The sequence below is a fragment of the Balaenoptera physalus genome, assembly GCF_965194825.1.
Source record: "Balaenoptera physalus genome assembly, chromosome: 3".
Classification (NCBI taxonomy): Eukaryota; Metazoa; Chordata; class Mammalia; order Artiodactyla; family Balaenopteridae; genus Balaenoptera; species Balaenoptera physalus.
Window position 1 is genome coordinate 87,696,998 of NC_138890.1, and position 19,256 is coordinate 87,716,253.

Below are 19,256 nucleotides of genomic sequence, written 5' to 3' on the forward strand. Positions count from 1 at the left end.
GTTAACAAATTGGTTAACCTAGAAGAAATTCATTAATTCCTAGAAACATGCAACCTACCAAGATTGAATCATGACGAAATAGAAAACCTGAACAGATCAATAACAAATAAGGAGGTTGAATCAATAATAGAAAACCTCTCAACAAAGCAAAACCCAGGACCAGACGGCTTCACTGGTGAATTCTACCATTTTACAACCCTTCTTAAATTCCTCCAAAAAATTTAAGAAAAGGGACCACTTCCAAACTCATTTTATAAGGTCATTTATTTTCACAATGTATAGGCTTTGTGGGGGCACGGGGGAGCAGTCCTGGGCTATGCTGGGACCTAACTCTCTTCATGGACCACAAGGCAATACACTGAGGTAGATGCTAAAGAAGATAGACATCAGGACTTCCCTGGTGGGGAAGGGGTTAAGAATCCTCCTGCCAATGCAGGGGACACGGGTTTGAGCCCTGGTCAGGGAAGATCCCACATGCCATGGAGCAACTAAGCCTATGCGCCACAACTACTGAGCCTGCGTGCCACAACTACTGAAGCCCGTGCGTCTATAGCCTGTGCTCTGCACAAGAGAAGCCACCCTGGTGAGAAGCACGTGCACCGCAACGAAGAGTAGCCCCCACTTGCCGCAACTAGAGAAAACCCGCGCATAACAACGAAGACCCAACACAACCAAAAATAAATAAGTAAAATAATTAAAAAAAAAAAAGAAGACGGACATCAACTTCCGAGGCAACTCTAGTACTGTCTCAAGTGCAATCTGAAAACCTTTAAGCAGAGGAGGGCTAGTTTCCTCAGATGGGGAAGGGGTAAGAACAGGCTCCCTCTTCCATCAAGAGAGGTTCAGGGAAATTCAGAAGTAAAAATTTCTCAGGCTTGTTCACGTCTAATCCCATTTAACTTCTCAGGCTCTCACCCTATCTCCACCAATCCCCTTACTTTACTATAGGAGACTTGACAGTGCTGTGTGTTTAATTAGCATGGCAATTCATCATCCAGTACAGTCAGAACCCAGGCTTAGTTGAGAGACACAGCAGCCCAAAGTTCACTTCACAAGGAAGGGACCAAGCGATATGATCTCACTCTCCTCCTTCCTCTGATCTCCTATGGAAATTCCCTTTTGTCAAAACACAACCAGAAACCAGAGAAAAAGTGAAGCCTGTTGATATAGTTCATTCAGGCCAGCCTCCTGGACAGAGAGCAGAGTGGAGGAGGGTAGGAAATGGGTCTGGAACAGGAAACAGCAGATGTTCTACACAGCACCAAAAACCCAACTCTAGCTAACCTACAAAAGGTGAAGATTTTGAAAAATATCCTCTGGGATGTCAGAAATGAAAGGGAAGAAATAGAGACACAGATGTAGAGAACAAACGTATGGACACCAAGGGGGGAAAGAGGGAGGGGCATGGTGGTGGGATGAATTGGGAGATTGGGATTGACATGTATACACTAATATGTATAAAACAGATAACTAATAAGAACCTGCTGTATAAGAAAATAAATAAAATAAAATTCAAAAAAAGAAAAGAAATGAAAGGGAATCAAGACTAGAAATAGAAACTCTAGTAACAATCCAGTGAGGATGAACTGTGTCACTTTGCTCTAAAATCAAATTCTAGAGTGGAACTAGAGGTTTAGCATGTGCCAAATTTAGTTAAGAAGGACAGGACCTCTAGTTCAGTACCGTCAGATTATACTCAATGGGTAAGAAGTAATATTCCAAATGAAAGCATATGAAAAATATGCCAGACTGCCATAAAACAGCAATTGCCTACTTTAAGTGTGGAGGGATCCCCTGGTGGACACCAAAGGCAGTCTGTGGCTGCAGTCCAGGGAAGGTCTGCTGTTTGCAGTGTAGCTGCTCCAACCCCACAAGCAAATGGAAATGGAACAGTAAGCAACAGTTTGAAAGTCTAATCAAGGTGGGATTACTTGAATGCTCTCCCCACACTGAACATCCATGGTGCTTCAGGTAATCTCTCATATGTTTCTTACTTCCACCTCGGATTATTTCAGTTTAAGAATGTGTCACATCATTCCTACCCAACCACACTGCTTGTGAGGCAGGATCCAGAGTAATTTGTTTTTATATCCCCCTTGCACCTAGCTTAATGCCTTAAGCATGAAGCTCAATAAATACCAATTGAACAGATAAATAAATGAATGAAAAAAGCAACCTCTTGAGCCATCCAAAAAAAAATTAAGTTTGATTTAGTTTGAAAGGCAAATACATTTTACTATGTCTTCCCATCCTTTACTCATGATATATATGCTATGCTTTTAAAGTGAGAACTTGCGAATTTTCGGGGGTCTGGGCAAGATGGCGGAAGAGGAAGTCGCGGAGATCACTTTCCTCCCCACAGATACATCAGAAATACATCTTCACGTGGAACTGCTCCTATAGAACACCCACTGAACGCTGGCAGAAGACGTCAGACCTCCCAAAAGGTAAAGTGAGAACTTGCTTAGAAATAATACAGTCCAGAAAATACGTGAAAGAAGGCTTCAGTGTGGACTCCTATAGCAGGTGGAGACTCTGATTGAAGTGGCCATTTCATTTCTACTGTCTCTGGGAACCAAGGGAAAATCCTTGGTGCAAGCTTCCTTCTCTCTTACCAGATCTCTCTATAGGATTTCTCAAAGGAGCAAAAGCTCTTTGATTTTTTTCTTCTGCTGAGAAAATCACTCTATGTGAGTCTTCTATCAATGTTTATATTTTTTAAAAAAACAGTTTTAGCTTATCTAAAAACAAGTTAGAATTAGCTAAAGTTATGATTCAGTTGATGACCCAGAGCATCTTCTGGTTGAATTTTAAATGACTAGAGTTTAAAAATAGTCTTTTAATGGGACAAAAGCAGCTTTATTCCCATCCTAAATTACTCAACCACTATAATATCTCAAACAAAATTTTTAAAAATAAAATAAAAAGGAAAAGAGAACGCAGGGGTGACATACAAAAAAAGTTCATTGAGTTTAAAACACATTGCACTGGTCACTTTTTACATATAAACACTAGCTGTGCCCTTTGGTATCTTGCCATTATGTACATTTTGCCACGGTATGCCACTTTGTATATACATAGGCTAGCTGTGCCATTTGGTATCTTAAAGGAAGGCTTACCTAAGTAAAATACTAAAATTCTAATATATATATATATATATATATACACACACACACACACACACACACACAAGACCTAAACAAATAATTTTGAAAGAGGAAATAGAAGCCCATAGAGTTAGTCAAGAACATTTGATTCACTAATAATAATAGAAAGTAAAATTGAAACAGTAAGGCAACATTTTGGCTATTAGGCAAAGAATTTTTTAAATAATAAAAAAGAAAAAAGTCATTGCTAATACTGGCAAAGATTCAATAAAGCAGGAACCCTCAGACGCTTCCAGTTGGAGTGCAGATTACAGTTTGACTTTCGGTATCAAGAGCCTTAAAATATCAATATCCTCTGACCTATTTAATCTCTTTGGGGGATTCACCCTGGGAAATGATTCTAAATGCCTATGATACAATTTGTAAGCAGGTATTCATTTTGCCAAGCCTCTCCTTCATTAAAATTTTATAAAAGGCCAAATTTGGTTGACATCTCCCTTGTGTGCCTTTCACCTCCTCACTGACTCCCATTCCCTTCCCTCAAGTTCTCAGTGTCTTCTAATTCTTATTCCTTGGCTGTCCCCCTCCCCTTACTAAGGCATAAGCTATATACTAGGAGAGGTGTTAGACTGAGAAGAGAATAGAGTGGCTAGCTTCTCTGAAATGACACTCAATTCTCTAATCCCACAACAGCTACTCTGTCTACTTATTTCAAAGTCTTGCTCATACTGGGCCTTGTCAGGCTCACACTTGCCATATAGAAAGGAAAGAAATCATTGATGGAAAACAGGGGATATGAAAATTATTTCCAAGAAACAAGGAATAAAGTAGACCAGGGGGACAATCAGGTACACACACACACAAAATCCCTGAACATAATTTCACCTGGCCATTCCCACTGGCCATTAGGCCATTCCCACTGGCACCTAATTGCCTTATCCATTTGTGCACACCATCATTTCCAAAGTTACTTTCTTGACTGAGTATATGTGTGCTGCCTTTGGCATTCTTTGTCCCTACAAAGATTGGAGAAGACTGAAAAAGGAGGATGTAATCTGAGGTTGGCCTTTGGGTTTTAACAAAAAGGCAGAAGGGCAGTGCTTTGTAGCAATTCAAGGAAAAGTAAAAATTTATTCCTAGAGCCAGAAGCCTAACATTCACTATGGGAATGTATTGGTAGAAGTAGGGCTGCTGACTGAGATTGTTTGATGTGTGTCTACACAGACCCACACCTGGTATTTGCAGGGTACAGGGCAACACTAGAGAGAGACCCCAGCTCACAGGACGCCTGCCCTCCCATTCTCCCACTCATCACATGGTGAGGGACCACACAAGCATACCTGGGACACGCAACCCAGAAATCTAAGCCTTATCCACACACCCCTGAAACAACTGTCCCTTGTCCTCAGACTTAGAGAAATCTGGTAAAAATGCACACAAAATCACTGGAACTGGATTTGGAACCAATTGATATCAGGTTGTGGTAGCTTGAGTGTGTACTATAAGGGGAGAGTGGGTTTTAAGTGGACATGTCCCCTTGGTCCCCAGTGCACTACTCTCCCTGTGGGGACTGAAGCAACCAGAAGAAGACAAGAGGGGTTGCCACAAAAGCCCTGAGCTTAAGGCAAGAGTCACAGCAGTGGAGGTCTACAAAGGTCTTGGATTTATCATACACTCATTCATTCTGAGTGCGGAAGAAAATGTCCCTACCCTTGTCTTGATGACCCATAGTTATTAATTTCTTTCCATTCCTTCATTCTGATGGTGATGACAATATGTTGGCAAGTTATTCAATATGGTAACTGGTGTCCTAATTGGGGTTTGATCTTGAAGGTTTTATTGGATTTTCTCACATACAAAACTAAGAGGGTTATCATTCTACCTATAAATAACAGGCCAAGCTAATGACAGAAGAGAAGGAATCATTGCCCTTAGGCCATGTACCAGAAAGACATCAGGAAGAGGGGTGGGTAGGAGGGGCGATTTTCAACGCCATTAGTTTGTTATAAATAAGTGTCTATCCTGGAGACATTACTGTTATGTGGAAATCATGGCCACATGTTTTTCTGGGTTCTGAGGACCCTGTATACTTCATAGCACAGTCAGGGAAAGCATCGATACACACATCCAGAAAATATGTTGAGAAAAACTGAATATACATCCCTTTGATATACAGGGGTATTCCACTACCTCCAGTAAATGTGTTAAATTGCTGCACTGGGAGGTCTGCCCGTTCCCAGATAGCTTGGACATGTCTGATGCTCCCTGAGGCACAAATTTCTCCTGCCTCTGTTACAGTTTTCTCCCACAAGTAGAGCTGTGGCATGACATAGATTTAAATAAGCATAGTTCTTTTACTGTGTCGTGATGAGTCATTGACACACAGGAAATACATGGTGATTAGACTGGACCAACAATTCAGACAATCTTTCTCTTGATAACTGGTCTCTAACTTTATTTCTTAATAATAATCTATAATGCCTAGTCATTTTTTTTTTTAATACTACCAGCCATGAGCACTCTATCCTTGAACCTAATTTTACACTGAATGGTGTTCTGGAGACAAAGCCCTTTCTGATGGCCGGCCCAAGCCTCCTTGCCTTTAATTCATCATGTAGCATTGCACTTAAAGTTCAAACTTGGGGCTGGATTTCCAAGTACCATTCTGTTTCTACACTGGAAGCATGCAGTTATGGCTGGATTTGCACAGCGGTCACCCAGTGACTGCAGGGGCTTGCGAAATGTAATCAGGGAGTAATGTTGTGTGTCAGCACTGTGAGATCCCTGGGGCCAGGTGCTACATAAATACAAGGTATTAGAATACTTTGACCTGTAGGGGTGGATGGTACTTTGACACATCCCCATTATACTGTATTGTGACAGGCCTCTGCACAGCAGCACAAGACAATCAGCAGCTGAGTTTATCTTGCTACATAAACTCAGTGGGAGGCAATGTTACCTGTGTTGCAAGCTGCCTTTCATAGAAGCCATGATTATCTCCATCTTTTATTAATTTCCTTTTGCACAACTGAAAATATGCAGTTCCAACTGCCTCTCTTTATTAAACAGATCCTGATAAGCTTCAAATGATCCATAAACTCTCTTCTGTGCTTTCTCTGAATAAATGAACATTTAGGAAGAAACAATTGCAGTCAGACTCTTCTACAGATTAGATCTTATTAGTTCAAGAAATGAGTCTTGACTGTGTTCACTTTAAATACGGGGGCATTAAGAGATCGCCTTAAGAACAGAATATGTAAAGCAGAAGCAGCTAAGTGATCTAGCTGAGTATCATATTCCTCACCTACACAATAGCTAGATGATAGGGATCTTGGTGTAACTCCAACCGATACTGAATCTGTAATAACAGAAATACCATAATACTATCTCCTATAAATGAAATTTCAGATGATAGTGGTATACAACAGTTATTTTTATTTATTTATTCATCTTAAAGCCTTGTGAATTTTTAAAGGACAAAAATCCTGGCTTATTCATGTTTGCAGAAAATGTACTAGACTAGCCTTTTAATATATGGTGACTAACAGCAACAGAAACTGTTTAGAGCCCATCACCATCTTCATCAAATACCTTGGCAAGGGAAGAGAGGGTAAGTGAATGCTTTACCCAGCATTCCATAATTACCCAATGTAGAGCCAGCATTGGGATCAGAATTACAATCAATCAGTCTGTGGGAAGGACAATAATGGGATCCATAGCAAGATCTGTATTGCACTCCTTCTTTACTCTTTCTGCCTCTCATCTGTGGGTGCACAAGCACACTTTTAAACACGGTGCATATTCCAATTGGAGACTAGAATGCAAGTAAAGTCGTACCTTCAACCAGAATTTTAGGAAGAATGAGTTATACAGTCAGCTGAGAGCAGAGTTATTAGCTACTCTAATTCAAAGGTCAATGTGAACATGTGAACCCAGAGACTTATCATTCAACATCAATAACAAGATAGTCTGTTTTTTAAGAAGAGGTAGAAATATGGGCATTAACAGGGACAGAGAACCTCCAGGGAAGCATTTTGGAAGTATGCCATGAGGTTTAGCAACGGTAGGTGGGTGATATTTTTCCTTGGGACCCAACAGTAACCCCCATATAAATATGCCCTTCCAAAAGTCCCCCTAATTTAAAATGTTAGCTCCCACCAGATAGCAAAGCTTTGAGTTGAAATCTAATCACCTACACCTTTCTTTAAATAAATGGATTTCATAATAAATGACTCCAATAGCAGATGAAACATGACTGAAAAGCTACACTTCCCAGAAAGTTGTCCTGACTAAAAGTTCAATGTTCCTTCTTTAATCAGAAAACTGACCCACCAGATAAATGTGTTAGCTTTCAACATGACCCTGCATTGATTACATTTTGCCCAAACTCAAGGAATTAAATGGAAAGAAAGGAAGAATAGATTGATTTTACTTTGTTTCCAGCTGAATTGACTTATTTGTCAGATTGCTTTGAATAAAAATTTACATGTTATAATTTAGACTTTATCTGAAATACAGAAAGTTTATTTGTAGTCAAAATGGATTTTAGTTCTTGGGTTGGCAATGGCTTACATTCATTACATCAGCAATTTTTATTTGCTGTGCAGTTTATCAGATAATGATTGCTAAAAATGATAACAATGGTGAAACAGCACCGTTTGAGTATTTAGTCATGGGTAGTTTAAAGCATTAAACCTAGGAGTTACATTTACATACACATTAGATTCTAAAAAAGTTATATATGCCAGGGGTGGCCAGTGGGAGAAAAAGGTACGTATTTCTAACCATTAAAATAAAACCATAGAAATAGCCCTCAGTGCTAAAGATGAAGTAATTGAGCCATATAAAGATTAAGTGGCTTTTTTCAGAATCATATCACAAGTTAATAATACAAGCAGGACTAGGATCTAATCTTCTAGGTACTAGACTAGGTCAAGGGGTTTATCCATGGAATATACATTCAATAAATATTCCTTTTTTAAAATTAATTTTTATTGGAGTAGAGTTGCTTTACAATGTTGTGTTAGCTTCTACTGCACAGCAAAATGAATCAGCCAGACATAAACATATATCCCCTCCCTTTTGGATTTCCCTCCCATGTAGGACACCACAGTGCATTAAGTAGAGCTCCCTGTGCTATACATTGTGTTCCCATCAGTTGTCTATTTTATACATAGTATCAATATTGTATATGTGTCAATCCCAGTCTCCCAATTCCTCCCACCCCACCCCTTTCCCCCTTGGTATCCATACATTTGTTCTCTACATATGTGTCTCTATTTCTGCTTGGCAAATGAGGTCAGCCTCTTCAATAAGTGGTGCTGGGAAAACTGGACAGCTACATGTAGAAGAATGAAATTAGAACACTCCCTAACACCATACACAAAAATAAACTCAAAATGGATTAGAGACCTAAATGTAAGACCAGACACTATCAAACTCTTAGAGGAAAACATAAGCAGAATACTCTTTGACATAAATCGCAGGAAGATCTTTTATGACCCACCTTGTACAGTAATGAAAATAAAAAACAAAAATAAACAAATGGGACCTAATGAAACTTCAAAGCTTTTGCACAGCAAAGGAAACCATAAACAAAATGAAAAGACAACCCTCAGAATGGGAGAAAATATTTGCAAACGAAGCAATGGACAAAGGATTAATCTCCAAAATATACAAGCAGCTCATGCAGCTCAATATCAAAAAAACAAACAACCCAATCCAAAAATGGGCAGATGACCTAAATAGATATTTCTCCAAAGAAGACATACAAATGGTCAAGAGACACAGGAAAAGTTTCTCAACATCACTAATCATTAGAGAAATGACAGTCAAAACTACAGTGAGGTATCACCTCACACTGGTCAGAATGGCCATCATCAAAAAATCTAGAAACAATAAATGCTGGAGAGGGTGTGGAGAAAAGGGAATCCTTTTGCACTGTTGGTGGGAATGTAAATTGATACAGCCACTATGGAAAACAGTATGGAGGTTCCTTAAAAAACTAAAAATAGAACTACCATATGACCCAGCAATCCCACTACTGGGCATATACCCAGAGAAAACCATAAATCTAAAAGACACATGCACCCCAACGTTCACAGCAGCACTATTTACAATAGCTAGGACATGGAAGCAACCTAAATGTCTATCAACAGAGGAATGGATAAAGAAGATGTGGTACATATATACAATGGAATATTACTCACCATAAAATGGAACAAAATTGGGTCATTTGCAGAGATGTGGATGGACCTAGAGAGTGTCATACAGAGTGAAGTAAGTCAAAAAAGAGAAAAACAAATATCATATATTAATGCATATATGTGGAATCTAGAAAAATAAATATTCTTTGAATTAATGAATGACATGCAATGCTTTTCAAATAAATCCTTGCCCTGCCATTAGGGATTTAAATTTTAGTCTCCTAAATCAAAAGCAGAAATTATTACCTATACTAAAGATCAGATAGATAGATAGATAGATAGATAGATAGATAGATAGATAGATAGATAGACAGACAGACAGATAAATAGATAGTCAAAAGGGAGGTTCAGGGAAAGGGAAAGAGAAAGAGACGGAGGGAGGGAGGGAGAGAGGGAGGGACAGTGAAAAGATCAGTGGTTGCCAGGGGTTAGGGGAGGGGCAGGGAGGGATGAACAGGCAGTGAAAATATTCTGTATGATACCATAATAATGGATACATGTCATTATGCATTTGTCCAAACCCAAAAAATATACACCAAGAGTGAAACCTAAGGTAAACTATAGACTTTGGGTGACTATGCTGTGTCAATGTAGGTTCATAAGGTGTAACAAAGGTCCCACTCTGGTGGGGGATGTTGATAACAGGGAGGCTGTGAATGTGTAGGGCAGGGGGTATATGGGAACTCTCCGTACCTTCCCCTCGGTTTTGCTGTGAACATCTCTAAACAAATTAAATCTTAAAATACTGCCATTTACAGCAATGTGGATGTGCCTAGAGAATATTACACTTAGTGAAATAAGTCAGACAGAGAAAGACAAATACTATATGATATCACTTATATGTGGAATCTGAAAAATAATACAAACGAATGTATATGCAAAGCAGAAAGAGACTCACAGACATAGAAAATAAACTTGTGGTTACCAAAAGGGAGAGGGGTGGGGAGGGACAAAGTAGGGGTGTGGATTAACAGATAAAAAACTACTAGTTTTAAAATAGGTATGCTATAAGGATTTACTGTATAACACAGGGAATTATACCCATAACCTTGTAAAAACCTATAATGAAATATAATCTCCAAAAATACTGAATCACTATGCTGTACACCTAAAACTAACACAATATTGTAAATCAACAATACTTCAGGGCTTCCCTGGTGGCGCAGTGGTTGAGAGTCTGCCTGCCAATGCAGGGGACACGGGTTCGAGCCCTGGTCTGGGAAGATCCCACATGCCGCGGAGCAACTGGGCCCGTGAGCCACAACTACTGAGCCTGCGCATCTGGAGCCTGTGCTCCGCAACAAGAGAGGCCGCGATAGTGAGAGGCCCGTGCACCGCGATGAAGAGTGGTCCCTGCTCGCCGCAACTGGAGAAAGCCCTCGCACAGAAACGAAGACCCAACACAGCCATAAATAAATAAAATAAAATAAAAACAATACTTCAATCAAAAACAAACCTGCTGGCTGAAGATTAGCAAAGAGGGGTGCGTGGCTGCAGATGAGAGTGTAGGATCAAAGGTGGCCATGAACTAGACATCCACTTCCTCCCAATTCCAGGATGGTTTTCAAGCCCAGAGGTAGATTCGGAGCTGAAGAGAAGAAAAGAAAGGAGCAGAACCTTGAAATACCTTAGTGCACACTCTGAATCGACTGAGAACCAGAGTGGGGGAATTAAGGTACAATTTAAGCTCAATTATAGGAAATAAAGAAAATTAAAGTTTGCACATTGGTTTATTGCCTGTCAAATTTGTCTGCTGCACCCAGCAAATAAAAATGGTTGTACTTTGCCGTTAGTGGGTTAGAGGCTCAGGCTCATACACATCTTCCATGGCAAGCTTTCTCAACCTGCGTGCTATGGGTATTTTAGACCACATAATTCTTGGTTACGAGACCTATCTCATATACTGTAGAGTGTTTAGCAACATCTGTGGCCTCTACCCTCTAGATGCCAGTAGCAAACACATTCCCCAGACATGACCAAAATGGCCTCTGGGAATGAGAGGATGAAACTGGCTCTTGTTGAGAACCACTGTTCCAGAATATCCCCAGCAACACTGAGAAAGAAACCACAGAACTCCATGGAACAGCTTATGAACAACAGATGTAGCCGATTTCTCATTCACAAATGTGGAGTTGAAGCCAAGGTAAGTAAATTGACTTTTATTCCGCCTCAATGTAAATTAAGGAAAGAGCCAGGATTATAACACAGATTTTCTGACACTAAATTCTGCGCTTGGCCTTCCTAGAATTTGAAATATCTTCAGAAAGCTAGCAAAGAACCTGACACATAGTAGCAATTCTGCTTACACAGAATGAAGGGTTTAGCCATTTGGGCCATGCCATGTCACTAGACATTTCGGGACCAGTGAAGAACAATGACCCAAGCCTTACAGCACGTGGCAAAGACACTTCTAGAAGTCACCCTGTACCTTGCAGTACTGATTCTAACACTCACCTGCACATCTATGAATCCAAAGTCAATGCAGAAAAATATCACTGGCCGATTTTTGTCTCAATGCTGATAGTCATGCTGTATTTCAAGGCTTTGAAGATGGTAAACATGGGATGACATTTTACATTTCCCAGGGCTTGTGGATGACGGAGCTGTTGAAGCAGCCACGTGTTTCCCCTGTGTTAGGTCCAGTCTCCATTACGCAATACAAAGCTCCCCTAATAGTCGTTATCTGAAGAGCGCACCTTGAACCTTACTCAAATGTGCTCATGTACTGTTACTGCCAGTGTGTTGTCATATTTCTCCGACGAAATTGTAGGTGGCTCTAAAACTGCTGATAGTATTTTTCTGCTTCTTTTATGTTCTCTATTATGTCTACCTGGCACAGTACTGGGCACAGAATAGCAGATGCTCAGATTTGAAAACTGCTAACCATAATTCTATAGAAATGTCTTTAATTTGTTCAGAAGCTGGGTGCCCTAAAGTCCATAGTCTTTCTCCCACAGAAAGGCCAAAAGCTGTGATTCTATTTCCTATCCTTATTTATTAATGTGTAGCTGGATGGCACATCATCTGACATCAGAAGCCAGTGGCAACTTTCCAATCTGTGTTTCTAATAGAGATAAATGTCGAGCAGAGGTGGCAAACTGGCTGAAAGCCCACCAAAGGCAGCCCTAGGGTAAGTTCTGTTTGGCCGTTTGTTAAAGGCTGCACAGTGAATGCAGCACTAGTTGTGCTCAGTGAATACAAGCAGCGTGGCACCAAGCCCACTTCACAGTTACTTAACTTCTCTGTGCCTCTGTTTCCTTATATGAAAAATGGAAATAACAGGAGTTCCTACTAATGAGGTTGTTATGAAGATTAAATTAATACACATAAAGTTCTCAAACACACTTAGCACAAATCAGCTTCTCCATAAATACTAGCTATCATCATCATCATCACAAAGTCTACTGGAAGGGATCACGCCGTGAAACACTTGCCTATCAGCCTTTCCAAGGACTAAAGAGTCCTTGAAACCATTTAGCAACCAAATAGCCAAACACATAGGCTTAAAGTATAAATTAATTAAAATGCTAAACTCTTACAGACGAAGACTGTCATAGAATTATTCATCACTCAAAATATTAAAAAAATTATATTTTAGTATTAAAAGACAGTATTAAATGATATGAAAAGCCTTTATTCTTCCTAAGTCTCTTTGTTCAAACTCCAACTCAATTCTGCAAGTTCTCAGGAGACACATTCCATTACAAGATACCTTAAACTAACCCCAGACCTCAGCCACCCCTGGTACCCTGGAGCTCCTCTGAAAGCCAGAAAACAGCACGATTTTCTTATCTATTTTTAGAAGGAGGTGATGGATACCTAGAGAAAAGACTGTAGCCATTAAAAAATTATTAAAATATGCGGAGTCCCAGCCTTCCTTCCCTCCTGCTAAAGAAAGTTCTGTGGCTTCTCCCGCGCCTCTGCCCTCTAAGCAGAGGAGCAAGGATAGTTCCTGCAGAACTCTAGCGATGGTTAAGAGGCAGAATTGGAAAAACAATCAAAGAAAAGAGCTTTTGCATCAAAAATATATATTCCCAATTTTTTTTTTTTAAAGGATTGAATGGCAACCGAACAAAAAGGAGACGTGATTTTGAAGAAGAAAAGAAAACCTGGTGGTTCGTGTGTGCTGGCTGTTGGGGTATAATTCAGTTGGAAGATGAGATCTAATGATGGAGAGTTTTGGGGTAACAGCAGCCATCATGCAGCGGCTGTTCCAATGATAGACGCTGGCGAAGATTTCGAATGTGTGTATGTGCGTATTAACATACAGCTCTCTCTCCTTCCACTTCCCATGTGATCTTTCCTTAAGAAGAGTAAATTTAAAAATTTTTTCAAATGTGGTTTTCTTTCAGACCATTTGTCTTTAAATCAACACCTAGAAAAATACCTAGGCCACGTAAGACTTTTCATGACGGGTTATACAAAATATCGCACAGTGGTCAGGGAGGAGTTACATTTGAATTGTAAAAATATCCAGGAGTACATATTTAATCAGATTTCAAAGAAGGTGGCATTGTGACTGATTTTTAAATTGTAGAGGATGATCCTTTTGGAAATGGTTGCTTGACTGCTGCACTGAAGTTGCTGACAAAGCACAGTAGGAACTCTGGGAACCGCTGGAGAAGGACTGACGTGGCTTCAACCAAAACCCTGGAGGGAAGCTCCAGAGAATTCTCTATGCCTCACAGTTCCATTTGTGCTTTCATAGGAGGCCGCGGCGGCAGCAGCTTCATTAGCAGATCCAGCCGGTGCAGCTCCATGGGCTAGCGCCCAGCTGCTCTCTCCCTCCTCTGAAGTGCAATACAAATTAATTTGCCAAAACATCCAAGAGTCCTCTTTGTACTAAATGATGCATGATTAAAAAAACACACACTGGCCACGTTTGCCCTGGCTAGATTCATTATCACGATTTGCTGAACGTTTATGAGCCCACCACTACTGTTGGGTGGCAACAGCTCCGTAAAAGCCAAGAGGATGCTGGAAATGCACCATGCTGCCGCTTCTGGAAGGCAAAGCTTCAGATTTATTTGTTGCCATTTTCAAACCCAATATTTCAAAGCCCTCTAAAGGCTTGGGAGCGCAGGCTTCCCTAACAACCCTATCAATCCTAAACCCCACAGATACCATGGTCTCAAGTGATCTAGAAAATAATAATAATAGTACCATAAAGTAGCAGCTAAATATCAGCCAATAGAAAAAATTTTGAACACACACACATACACACAGAGACAGAGAAAGACTATGTAAGAGATTAGTCACAGCTTATGAAACATGGATGACTTTTGGTTACTGTGCTTTACTCCTGCAAATGGGAGAAATTCATGCATAACCTATACAGTAGGATGCCTTTAGAGTAAATGAAAGCAGCTGAATAATACAGTTTCATTCGACTTTGAGACTCCTTTCATCTTACATAACTATCAGGCAAAGCATTGCTGCTCATACCCCTTGGGTTGATTAGGTTGTAAAACGAGGCTTGTCGTGTGTGTCCCTCAGAAATTCTCAAGAGAGGGATTCACTGTATCTCTGCCAGCCCCCAGACAGCTAAAGTCTGGATAGGGACGGACATTGCTCGAGCAATTCCTCCTGACATAAGCATGTCAGGCTCCCATTTTCAGGAAGACTGAGATGCCCTTGTTTTCTTACCTACACCCTTGTCTGCTTTCTGAAAGGAAAGGCCATAGCAGGCTTTTACTCCGGAGGCCATGGAAGTCTCCACTGTAATTAAAAAGTACAATGCCAAGGTTAGCTCTGCCTCTAGCAAGACAGAGGCTGTGTTAGTCAAAGGTCTTTGTCTCCTTCCTTATAGATCATCAAATTTTATTTTTTAAAAAAATGCAAATATGAAAAACCCCTACAAGGCAGAACAACAACCGTGTTGAAGAAGAGTCAATAAAACAATTTGCTCTTCAAGGGAGCGGCAGAGGTAATTTCCACTTTGATCCTCTGTATCTGCATCCTGGTTTGTACTTGATTTATTCAACTTCTGATGAGGAATCTCTGCATTCAACTTTTTGATTAAAGCCTGTTTTGTTGGTTGAGGGCAAAAGCTTTCAATTATCCTCATGAAGAATGCCATTATTGTATTCAAAAAAAGAAGTTGCCCCTAAGCCCTGGGATAGGAAGAGTATAAGGGTGTATTAATTCATTGGGATGACATGAACTCCTTATAAATCACTTGAACCTGTGAGTCAGGGAGTACATTAGAAGTCAAAATGAAAACTGCACAGAAGCCAAAATGCATGGCTTTATGCAAAGTTATTCACAGAGTTCTAAGCATTTGTCTTGTCAATTAGACAGCTCTATACTTAAAGAATTTTATAATCAATTCAACTTGCAATTTATAAAAGAGGAAACTGAGGCCCACACACATTAATTTACCTCAAATTATCCAATTTACCCAAACTTACCTGCTAGTGGTAGAGCCAGCTTTGCCTCCTAACTCTCAGCCATTCATTCATTCACCATGAGACGGCAGTAGAGAGCTCTCTTTAAAAGCACTGCATGCTGAGGCCATGGACAAAATGTCAAAACATCAAGATGATGTGGTCTAGTGATTTAAAAATGAAATCAATCATCTGTATGTTTAAGTGGCATAATGCCAAATAACCAACTGACTAAATGTTTAAAGCTTGGCCGTCACCTAAGTCTTTGTACACTGCTAGGGTAGTTTTAACGAATTGCAGTTTCCCTGTATTAAATGGGGCTCCTCTTGTCCTTTTGGGCTCCTTCCTTCTCAATAGTTCAAAAGAGTCTGTGTCTCCAAAAAGTAAAAATTCATTGCCTTTTTCAGGATTGCTAATAAGGTTAATTACCAACATCTTATGGTTGAAACTAGGAAAACATGATTACATATGGCAGGATTTCTTGAGGAAGGAGGAAACTGCTGACTTGCAGTATCATATTCTACATCAGTGATTACCTCTAGGTGACTCATTATTCTAAATACATTTACGCAGTAAAAAGCGTGTGTTGTGTGATTAGCTGTAACAGAGATGTAGCACGTAGAGCAGGTTGGTGGTCAGAGGACTCATGAGAAAGAGAAACTCTCAGAAGCTTCTTGGGAGTAGGGGAATCACAAAGGTTTCAGAATGGACCCTAACCAGCGAAGGAAAACCATCTGAGGAAAGTGAGAAAGATGATGGTGATCACAAGCAAGAAGAAGCAAGCTATGCCACCACTTATGACCTTAATGGTGTAGTGCTGTATAGCTACCTACCGTCAGCAAAATTTATCAACCCCAGAGATTTGGAGAATCAAGCCAAGTGTCAGGAAGGCATGCCTTTGGGCGGGGGTGTAGCACAGAAAGGATGCTCTCTTATTCAGCCCTCATAGACTAGATGTACATAGCAGAAGTTCTAGAATTTGGCAGAGTACTGCAAGGAAGCTTTGCTAGATTAATTAATATTGCTTATGTTCATTCAACTTAAGGCTGTGTTAAAAGTGCTTTTCAGATATTTCCAAGAGGGCTGGCAGAGAAGAGAGGAAAATGCTGAGACATCGATATTCATGAAGTTAATTCTCTGAGGGAATCTGCAGAGGAATCTATTGATACTGATATGGCACTCATCCCTATCTACATGGCTAGCATGTTTCTGTCTCTAGACAACCCAGCTATTCATCAAGTCAGCCAAAGTTTACTGAGAACCCACTTTGTCCCGGAACTTCCAAGATGCTGAGATTAAAATGTTGAAACATCATCAAGTTAAAATGTGATTATCATCACCATCAGCTGTTTGGCCAATCCTCAAGACCAAAATCTAGACAAGCTCCAGGTTCAGAAACACCTTCCAATTTCTAGCTCTTTTTGCTTTCACAATGAATTTTTAGACTTTGACCATTTCAATCAAATGAAATTTCACTGCAGCTTCCCCCCAGCCTCCTGGAGGTAAGGAGTCTTAGTATTTGTGCGTAGTAAAACATACCGTGAAATTAGAAAACAAAAGAAATACAGTTGACCCTTGAACAACAAAGAGGGTTAGGAACACTGACCCCCAGCACAGTTGAAAATCCGCCTATAACTTTTGACTCCCCCAAACTTAACTACTAATAGCCTTACCGATAACATGGTCGATTAACACATATGTTTTATGTTATATGTCTTACATACTGTATTCTTATAATAAACTAAGCTAGATAAAAAATGTTAAGAACATCATAGTAGAAGATATATTTACAGTACTGTACTGTGTTTATTGATAACATAAGTTTATATCGTCAGTTCACAAGATGAATTGTCTGTCAGTACCCATATCAATATTGTCTTATATGATACAAAACACTGTAGGTGTTATACATATTACTAACACTAGACATCAAAAATGAAAAGATAATGTGAAACAGAAATTCATATTTATTTACAGGTTAAATGATTCATGGATTGATAACAAAGAAGCAGCAACATGATTGCTTTACAGTAGCCTAGTGTAATCAATATGATTGCTTCATGGTAGCTTAGCCTATACGCTAATGAATAAATCATTATAAAATTTTTATGGCATACAGTATTACAGTCACATTCATAATACAGTATTAAAAACATTGCTACTTTTTTTAAAGAAAACCACTTACCTGTGATAAGCTGATATGCAGATTCTCCAATTATAAGAGAAAAGCATACTCTACAGTAATGTAATTCTTTAAAAGCAAAACTATAAAACCATAAGAATACTAACATGTTATTAATTTTAGATTAAATATCACTCACTTTATGCCTATGTAAAAGTAGGCTATCCACTTTAATACACATCTCACACATGATGTTCTTCTGCATGTATATTTTTGTATGTACTGAAAAAAATCTACATATAAGTGGACCTGCACAGTTCAAACCCATGTTGTTCAAGGGTCAACTGTACTATGGAAATATATGTGCAGGGTATGAAAGATAAATACTACCCTCAATACGAGTGAGCACTGACCAATCAATAAGAAAAAATAAAATGCAGTGCAGTCTTTCTGAGTTGAACACTTTTTCACCTTTGGAATTCTTAAATTAGTCGTCTGTGTAAGGGTATATAAAAATTTAAAATAAGAGGTTTAATTGTCCCTGTTGAAAATAAAGGATGAGAGTACCTCTCTTCTTTTTCTTAGACTATTCACTTTCGATAACGTAATTTTAAGTGCTTTCTCCTCCTTTTGCAACGTATATAAAACCTTTTGAAAACTAGGTAGACTTTTTGTCATCTTGATAACCCCAAAATGCCTTTGTCAAGAACCTGGGAGCTATCTCTTTGAAATGCAAACATCAGGAGAGATAGCACCCCTGTCTGCCAGTTTCTATGGGAAGGTAGGGACATAACTTGGGTAGGCACTTTCTTCCAAGTTGTCCGAAAGGTATGAGAAGTTTGTTTTTCTTCGGGATAAAGCTAATGAGCTAACATACATGGTTTCCCCAATTACCAGGTAAAGTTAGGGTGAACTGGGTGTGACAAATGGTGCTGTCAAGTCCTCTTGAGGATTAGTTATGGTTTTTCTTGAAAACATGTACATAATGCGTGTTAAGGTAATACAGGATATAGCAAAGTAGAGTCTAATTACCACTGTAAATCTGGGAAGTAGGTAAGAATACCATTTCCTCTATAAAATAATAGTAACAGTAATAACCCCCACACACACTGGTAAACATCTGAACAATTTGCAGTGGATTTAATAGCCCTCATTTTATTTGATTTAGGAAACAACTGTATGCGGAAAGGAGGATACGTGTGATTATCCCACACCAGAGATATGGAAACCAAGGCTCTTAGGACTTATAACTTGCACAACATCTGGCAAGCAGAAAAAAATAGACACTAAGACTCTGACCTTTTGATTCTCATTCTGGCACCCCTTCATTTCCTCACATTATTTCCTAGCCCTTAACAATGGAGAAAGTGATAGCCACAAAGCCTTTCTCCAAATGATTCTGTTGCTCACAGTTTCAAGCAAGGGACTGACTCAA